The sequence below is a fragment of the Aegilops tauschii genome, chromosome 7 (genome assembly GCF_002575655.3).
Source record: "Aegilops tauschii subsp. strangulata cultivar AL8/78 chromosome 7, Aet v6.0, whole genome shotgun sequence".
In the NCBI taxonomy this organism is placed as follows: Eukaryota; Viridiplantae; Streptophyta; class Magnoliopsida; order Poales; family Poaceae; genus Aegilops; species Aegilops tauschii.
This window is the reverse complement of record NC_053041.3, coordinates 238,228,115-238,237,487: the sequence shown is the minus strand read 5'-3', so window position 1 is coordinate 238,237,487 and position 9,373 is coordinate 238,228,115. Positions and strand designations below refer to the sequence as shown.

The 9,373-nt window shown below is 48.0% G+C and overlaps 1 long non-coding RNA gene across 1 annotated transcript; it reads left to right on the top strand.

The window, feature by feature from the left end:
- The first annotated feature begins 3,553 nt into the window (after positions 1-3,553).
- Positions 3,554-8,787, top strand: LOC109787493 (uncharacterized). Its single transcript, XR_002238565.4, has 4 exons — positions 3,554-4,081; positions 5,080-5,179; positions 7,186-7,503; positions 8,574-8,787. It is a non-coding gene; the product is annotated as an uncharacterized lncRNA (long non-coding RNA).
- Positions 8,788-9,373: the final 586 nt, after the last annotated feature.

Genomic DNA, 9,373 nt, shown 5'->3' with positions numbered 1-9,373 from the left:
GTGGTCGTCGCAGACGAAGGCGATGTGGTTGACAACGGCGATGAAGGCCTCGCCGAAGGCGGCGACGGTGCCGGCGAAGACGAAGATGATGCGAGTGATGCGTCCGAGGGCGACGCAGCAAGTGACATATCTGGCTGATCCCATGTCCTCCTGTCGTTGCATCCTGCACGGAAAAACTTGGGCGCGGCCCTTGGAAAACTTGTAAGAGCATTTTGAGAGGAGGAGCCCCTCATGTAAGCAAGTTGCAGCCTTTACTTTTCTATGTGGTAATGAGTATGTGCCCTAGCAAACTCGTAAGTCCAGGGGTGAGTTTCCCGTCGTGGGTTACCTTAGTCAGCGCCAGCCTCGAGCTGGGTCGTGAGGCGACGAGTTTCTGAGAATCCTGCGGAGCTCGACCCGTCAGGAAGGGCCCCGCAAGAGGCAAGCACCAGTTGCAGCGTTAGCGCGCGCTCAGCACGCGTGCGCTCCGCGCAGTCCCGCTCGCGAGGGGCTCGTGAGGGGAAGGCGACGGACATGAGTCCCAGGCAGAACGAAATCCACAAAGCAAGAAATTGCTTGAACGAGAAAAGGCACCCCCCGCACGCATCGACAAAAGCTTGACATCAACTTAAATCCAAATCCAGAAAGCAAGGCTACGGAAGAAAAGATCCAAAGCAAATGGCCGCGTCCGGCGCCTAGTCTAGTCTTCAGGTCTTCAAGTCTTCTCACCAGCGCGGAGCTAAGTCTGCCACTAGGCGTGGGAGGGAGCCCCAGGGCCTGAGGCCGGCACCCCTGAGACTCCGGGGCGTGTACAGGCCCAACTCATTATTACGTGAGAGTGTCACGGGCGGCGAGCTTCACAGGCACTGGGCATTCTTCACAAGTACCGGCCTTGCTTCATATCACCAGATGAGGGCCCCGCCTTGCGCCACCCTCGACCACCTTTGAGTCGACCGGCAACCTGGACGACACAAAGGGGGGAAAGAGGACGGCAGCGGTGCCCTCGGTGACCACGGGTCCTCTTTCGGGGGAAGGGTCGTCGAGGCCTCCCTGGCAGAAGTCCTACCTCCGGATGTTGCCTGGCTTCGCATGACGTGGGGAGGGGCCTCGTTCCTGGCTCCCTCCTCGTGACCCCCAGCGTGATCCCCCCGGCGGAAGGGATGCTGCTGCGCCGGGGTCACCGACTGACGCCGTTACTTGATTCACTTGCAGCCCATGGTTAGCGTAAGCCTGCTCCTGAGAGATTAGTGGTACCATGTAGTTGCCGTTGATGGCGCGATCGTCGTGGTTCTCCGTTGGTTCCTGGAAGGCTTCGACTCCTAGTGCCCCTCCGGTGCGTACTCTTGGTCCATCATGCGGGGTACGTAGGCCTCCGGGGCCATTACCCCAAACACCTCGCCGTAGTGCCCCATACTCCATGTTGCTCGGCCTAGCGTGGCGTCCTGAGGACAGTAGCACGGCATCTCGCTGGGACCATGGGGGGCGACGCTTGTGCTCGTGCTCATTGCGGGCGGCATGGGGGCGGAGGAGCCCCCGGCGCTGCCGGCCGCGCTGGTGTTGACAAAGCCCCCAGGCACGCCCGACGGCGCGTGGTTGCGGCGAGGCCCGCCATGAGGCCCTGCTGCGGCCTGAGCAGGGAGCCGAAAGCAGAAGGGCGGTGCTCCTGATGCCGCTGCGTCCAGCAGCTCAGCAACGCGCTCCAGCAACGCATCCCGGCCGCTCTCCATCAGCCGGCACCGCAGTAGCTCTCTTGCCACTACGAGTGCTGCCCGCATGTTTGCCTGCTCCCGCCGCGAATGCGGCGCTGTTGCTGTGGCGTGGCTTGCTGCCCTTGCGGCGGCTCGTACTTGCCGTGGTGTGAGGGTGGACGACGCCTGACCGCGCGCCCGCGCCCCGCAGCGTTGGACTGCGCTCGCGGTGCCTGGGGCGCGGGGTCGAGGTCTTCATGGGCAGGTGTCACCGCTCGGGCCGGCCAAGCTGCCCAGCGGTCGGAATCAGCCCTTGGGTCGCCGGACATCTTGGCCGTGGAGCGTCGGTAAGTCGATTGGCGAGGAAGAGGCTCCGGCGCACCCCTACCTGGCGCGCCAAATGTCGGATGTGGGGTTCCGGCAAAACCCTTAAGGTTCGAACTCTGGGGTGCGCGTGAAGTTCTTTCTCTCCTACCGATCTACGCCCTAGCTCACTAAGATCTCGCGGACGAACTCGACGAACTCGCAACACAGAAAGACACGGGATTTATACTAGTTCAGGCCACCATTGTGGTGTAATACGCTACTCCAGTGTGTGGTGGTGGATTGCCTCTTGGGCTGATGAAGAACAGTACAAAGGGAAGAATAGCCTCCTGAGGTTGAGGTGTTCTTGTGCTCTGTGGACTTGTGGGCAAGAACTTGATCCCCCCTCCCTACTGTGGTGGCTAGCTCTAGTTATATAGGCCCTGTTCCTCTCCCCAAATATTGAGCGGGAAGGGAGCCAACAACGGCGGGCGAATTTGAAAGGGGACAACTAGTACAAGCTATCCTGGCAAAAGCGGTCTTCGCCTGCAAAAGGCTCTGGTGGTGATGCCGTCTTGGGCTCCACGGTGACCTCCGTCTTGCCGTCCTGCTGGTCTTGGTCTTGTTGCACCGATATGGAAACCTTTGCCTGATGCCTCGGTACTCTGCGCCTGCGCCTGCTTCCTTAGCACCAAAGGGGAAACAAGGACGCTGCACGCGCTGGCGCCTGCCTGGTGTCGATCGTCATGGCTCACGTCACGAGAGCCTCGTGAGGTTTTTGCCCCGCCTTGATATCTCCGCTCCTCGCGAGGCAGCCTGGTGAGGCCGCTCCCGAGGAGATCTTGCGCCGCCCGCCTCGCGAGGCTTGGCCCCTCGCGAGGGTCTTGGATGCTTTGTTGAGGAAGATGGCCCGTACAGGCCCGCTAGTATAGCCACGCCGTGGGCTGCAGGCAGGCAAGTCTGAGGACCCCCGTTCCCAGAACGCCGACACCTGCATCACATCTTCGCACACGTCACAAGACCGACGAGACACGAACAACATGTGCTAGGGTTCTACTCGGGGACACGCCGTCCCCGAGTGTCCTCCACGCCGCATGGAGCTGATCACTTTGTTCGCCGAATTGCGCCTTCGCATGCATGAAGAGAAGTGGGAATCCCTCGGGCATGAACACCCAGGCAACTCAGATTGTCAGATCATCATCTCATAGACCCTTTTGCCTTGCCACTTCCTACTTACCGCATACGCGCCTCCGTGGGCAGCCACCACCGCAGTAGTGGTCGGCAGTGACATGAGCGAGGAGCAGCAAGGTGCTTTGGTGGCCAAGAGAATGGTGTCTACAAGCAACTATTGTACATGCCCTTCGAGTCGCATGGGTAGACTCCGAGTATGAACATTGAACATATAAACCCCGCTAGGCTACCCGCCAAGCGAGGGCACCCGCGTGCGCTGCGATGGTTGGGTCGTCCGATTCCTTTCCTGTAGCATTATTTTGGCTGCTGGCTTGTGATAAACCGTCCATTCTTTTTTACATTAACGTTTCTTTCGAGAGTGGCTGCCGGGTGGGTCTCGTTGGCCATGGTCCAGTGAATCAGATGGTTGTTACGGGTACTGCGGTGTGCGTGGTTCAGGCTAGAGACGAGGCGAGCCCTAGAAAATATCTCCCCCGTGTCTCCTCGTCCCCTCTTTCCTCCGCCGGCTCCCATCCCTGCCCTTCCTCTCCTCCGCCGTTCCCCATCCGCCGCCACCGCCGCCGTGCCAGCCCCGCACCACCGTCTTTCGCGTTGGCTTCTCCTTTCCCCAAGCCGCTGCTATCCTGCTCGTCACGTTGACTGCCGACGATAGGAGGAGACCCGGGGGAGCAGAGGAGGGAGGTGGACGACGGGGTGAGGAGGCACGAGGGTGAGCAGGAGGTGGGGGTCAGAGGATGCAGCGGCGCTGGGTTCTCTCCCCACGCCACCATGTCGTTTGTTCTTCCTCCCTAAGGTTCAGATCTGAAGCGGGAGAGACACACGTGCAAAGTGGCAGAAGAGGGAACAGGGTGAGGGTTGTGATGGGAACGCCAGGACGACGGCGAGAAGTGGATCTCTGAGCTGGCTGCCGGTCCTCTCAGGTGAGATCAACACCATCCTCCATAGCCTTCTCTGCACCTCCCATCTCTCTCTCTCTCTGCGCCCGCGTGTGTGGGGCTTGTGTAGGCAGAATGCAATGGTAGATTCATGCTTTAGTGATTTGATTAGGAAATTATTTACGATTTTGATTAGGAATGGTCTAAGATTTAGAAAGGAAGCAGTCATTTTTCTCTACGTCCAGTTTGAAAGAAGAGTGGTTTCTCAAATACAGTGAGATTTCTTGGAGATGTTAGTCAGAGAATGAGTAATACAACAGTCTGCGTGTAGTATGAGATTATCTTGTTCTTGGAGATGTTGGTCGGAGAGTGAGTAATACAACAGTCTGCGTGCCGTGTAGTATGAGATTATTTTGTCCGATTTTAAACATCAATGGTACACTTTTTCTCTCTGAGTGCTGTAAAAACAACACGTGTATATTTCGATTTGCCTTGAGCTACACCGTAAGCCGGCGAGTTTCAGACTCGCCTTGAAGTATACCTCAATCTAGAGAGAGTTCTTCTGGCACTTGTTTCAGTACTGAAACTATGTGTTTGTGATCAGTTCATAGATACTTTTTAGATTTGGTTGCTTCCCAAATATAGAGCAGTCCTTTGATTCATTTTTGTTTCGCAAGAAGTATCTATATTCATGTATGGATAGTAGGAAGTTCAGTTGATGTTCTTCTGTTCGATTAGTGCTGAAAGAAGGAACCAAGAGAATGGGACTTCTGCATATCGTGTATTTTGTTTTAGTCCATGAACAGTTACTGAATTGGGTGATTATTCTTGACTCTAGGCCACCTAAGTGGTCTCAGGTGAAGACTTGTGGTATATTAGCTGCGAGAAATGTTGGAAGAACTTAAGAAAATAAAATGATTTATATAGATGCCCCATGTGTTCCACTCCTAAGCCGCTTCCTAGGTAATTCTATTATAAAAACAAGAAATAAACGCATAGTCTCGATAACGAGTGGATCTCAAATTATGCGACCATTCTTGCAGGTACAAGATTTCACTCCATGCCATAGACGTGCAACATGATGGTGTAACATACCAAAGTTATTGGGCCGTGTGAACTGTGCAGGTTCGGGAGACAAGGAAGGTGTATATTTATCTTTGCTTATATTTTCTACGCTATTTCCATACATCAATTCCTAAAATAAAGCCATTTCCATATAGTTCTATTTTGATTGTACTCCAAATTTGCACATTTGTGATTATCAGAAAGTAGATATATGTGGCCATTATAAATTTAACTAGAGCAGAATGATTGAGTTGACAGTAATGCGTCATATATGCTTTTCATCTGCAGAAGCATCATGCATCTAAAAGACTTTCCAACGGCAAGATGCACTTGCCGGGATGTTTCTTCGTAGTTGTATTTAAGGTCCTTTTGGTTCATCTAGCACTGTGTTTGTGAATATCTTTTGCTTCTTTTAGCTTTTACACGTACTGATTATGTGTCCATTTGCTTCGTCACAATTCTACACTATTCGGAGAAAAACTTGGATGGCTACTATCAGAAAGTAGATATATGTGGCCATTATACTTTCAACTAGAGCAGAATAATTGAGTTGACAGTAATGCGTCATATATGCTTTTCATCTGTAGAAGCATCATGCATCTAAAAGATTTTCCAACGACAAGCTGCACTTGGCATGATATTTCTTTGTAGTTGTATTTAAGGTCCTTTTTGTTTATCTAGCACTGTGTTTATGAATATATTTTGCTTCTTTTAGCTTTTACACGTACTGATTATGTGTCCATTTGCTTCATCACAATTCTACACTATTCGGAGAAAAACTTGGACCGCTACTAGGAGCCTAGGATCATCATAGTTTCAATTATTTATGATGCTGAACTGATTTGAAGGATCCTCTGATACTGAACACCGAGAAGGCATTCATAGCACTCATGACTTGCTGGCTGCGGTCATCAAGAAAATTATTCTTAGTGCTTATAATCTCTCCCCAAAGTATTCGATGAATCTAGAGATGTATAATTAGTCGTTCTGTCCAATTTTAAATATCTAAGAAGCGGAGATAAAAGAATGCATGCATACTATATTAAGTCCTATTACATAATTAGAGGTAGATTTGCACTTCAGGTGGATTACCCTTATACATTACATCATCACATAGGCTGATGTATATCTGATGTGGTGTTATAGGCCAAGGAAAAAATTTCATTATAGAAGAAGTTATGTTATCAAAAAAATTAAAGTTACCATATTTACAACAATAGCAGTGCCATAATTGATTGAATTGACACTTTGGCAGGATCAGCCATTGTGGAGGTGCAGGATGAACAGATTGATTATATCCCTTTTCCTGGCCATGTTCTTGCATTTGGTTTTTTATCCAGACTAGATCAAGCAATGAAGCAATTGATTGGACTCGAATGCCACCTTAATCCTCCTTGACCAAACGTCCACCCTTCTAGAGTTAGCAAGATAACTAATCGAGTACAAATATGAACTTCCAAGGATTATTAAAGCACTGAAAGATAAGGTGACTACGTAGTAAAATAGTTAGGATCGATCATCTGTGGTGAAAGATGAAACTGCCCATGCCTTATTTTCGGAAGGAGAATCTACACCATGTCAACCTTTCGGCACTCTATCTCATTATGTGTTGATTGTAGGCCTGAAGGTCGTGTTTCCAAGGATTCATGGTGCATGTGTTGAAACCCGAAATTCATGAATACATATATTATATTATTGGAGTTTTATTACTCCAGTAGGACTAACTGAATTGTAACCTAAATAGGGCATGCCATTGTAAGAAGAATTAGCTTTTGATTAGTATTTTGCATAATGATCAAATGATTCCTCCACTAAATGCAACGAGTCCATGCTGGCAGTTGTTGCATAAGGACAAAAAATAACATGGTCCGCTGCTGAACCTGCTCCCCCCTCGCCATGTTTTCGTATACACCATGCATGGAGCACATAGCCGCACATGGACTTGTTAGCAAACACTTGTTGTTGTGATGATAAAATCACCAATTAGTTAATTTTGTATTTGACTTTGCTTGTTCGGTTGTTATCATTGTTTTCAAATTTGGCATAATTTCTATCTCATAATTAATTGGAATCCCTTCATGCAGGAACCAGATGCTCCCAAAGTTCTTCTGGTTGAGTCGATTACTTACTAGCAATGATATTCACAATGAGAAGCCTTTATAGCAGGCTACTTTGATTGATTCCCAAACTATGGCTTAGTTACAAATATTTTGGTGGTGATGTTTCATACACCAGTCCAGTGTTGCTACCCAATGATGAGTTGTATGAAGCACTTTGAAATGCTTTGAAGAAAGTCTTTTAGGTGGTGGTTCTACTGCTGCTACTTCTGTGACAGCCAAGGCGTAGGTTGCAGCTCGCAGAGCTTTAAGGAGGAAAGGAAGACATGATTTCTTCTTGAAGAGGTGAGTTGTTTCCCTCATATACAAATTGCAGCGATGACAGACACTCACTGTGCTTGTTTGTTCGTGTACAAGTTCATCTGTTTTCAGTAGTAGAAACATTTTGATTAACCTATCTGAATTTTGTGGCTCGGTAGCTGCCTCCTGTATGTATGCATGTTTAAATCTTTTGTAGAATCAGATTGTTAATATTTCCTTAGAAGTAAAAAAGGTTACCTTTTCCATTACTTGTTTACTTGGACCCAAACTGTTCATTACCTACTGAATCTACAAAGTGTGTCTTAGCGTAGCGTCCATTGGAACCATAGCTACAGAGTTTGGCTTAGCGTGCTTTATAACAGTTGTTATAGAGTTTGACCTCTCTATTCTTATTTCTCTATATACTTGACGCGTACTTGCCTCCAATATGTCCATGTGATTCCGATGAATTTGCTATATCTAATTTTTGAGCTTTTCATTGTCTTCTAATTGTTGCATGCATTTTTCTAATATACCATTTTCTCTCATCCAAATAACTATGTGGGGGTTGGTAGTCACCAGTGTTTATAAGGTGCAATTGTGCCTGCTTTAGGAGCTTAGACGTCTACCTTAGGCGCTTAGGCATCAGAGGGGTGGGTGCTCACCTTAGATGGCCTTACCGCCTTAAAAAATCATGGTAGTCACACACTCATGACACATTACCTTTGAAGCTTGTGTATGTGAATGTATAAGTACACTACACTTAGTGATCTGCATATCTTGATCACAAGATATATTTTTGTTGGCTGACTTGATTTAAGAACCCATTAGCTGGTTTATACTCCCTCCATCCCAAAATAAGTGTCGCTGATTTAGTACTACTTATTTTGGGACGGAGGGAGTACAATATTTGTCCGCTTATTTCTCTATTTTTGTTGTTGTTTTGCTTTCAGTCGTATGTGGCACAGATGTGCAGTTCAAAGGCAGGGTTGTGTCAAAGATGTGAATCAAATAATTATGCCGATCGGTGCATGTTTTTGTTGCTCTTAGTGTTTTTGTTCTGATGATTTTGCTATCTCAGCGATCCGTGTTTGACAATATGCTACCTTTTACAGGCCTTCAAGTGCATGTGGAAGTGTAGCATGCAAGCATTATGCGACAATGACACACTGCTTATCGTACGCTCACACCCTCTAAAGACCACAATCAGACTAAGAAGATGCTTAAATAAGCTGTAAACCAATATAAGTCATTCTACTATATATATCTGTACTATTATCTGTAATACAATCCACATTGCATTATATTTCCAGCTACATCTCCTACTAACATTGCTTCTAAATGGCTTCTTGCGCCATTGGCGCAACCGGGTCATCTAGTTCTGGATAAAACTAGATGACAGGACGCCGGAAAACAACTAAGGTAATACTATAATAAGAAAGACGAAGGGTTTGTATATCACATAACATGAAATCCTACAGAATTACAAACACATGATTTCTGCAATTGGTGTCTTTGGATGGTAAACCTGAATCATATACATGAAGTTTAGAGCAATGAAGAGAGATGGTTGAGAGAGATAGTGTACAAGTGCATTGGACTTCTTAGAGAAAATAAAATAAAATGAGGTTTAACTTCATGTTTAGATTTCTATGATATAACGAGCACATGAATGGATTCCACGGAAGTTTTTCTTTGGCTGCAATCTCAAGGAGTGTGCTGGCATGTGTACTTTGGATGATAATAACCCTCCACTCAGTCAGTCCATGCCATGTGCTCCGCGATGCACACTTGCCAACCATACACTTCCATCCAAGCGATGATTCGTTTCGTCTAGAACTGCATTGCGCTCCAACTGCGCACTACATTATAGAATAGTCCCCAAAAAGTAATGCACACTAGATAGGGGAACAGA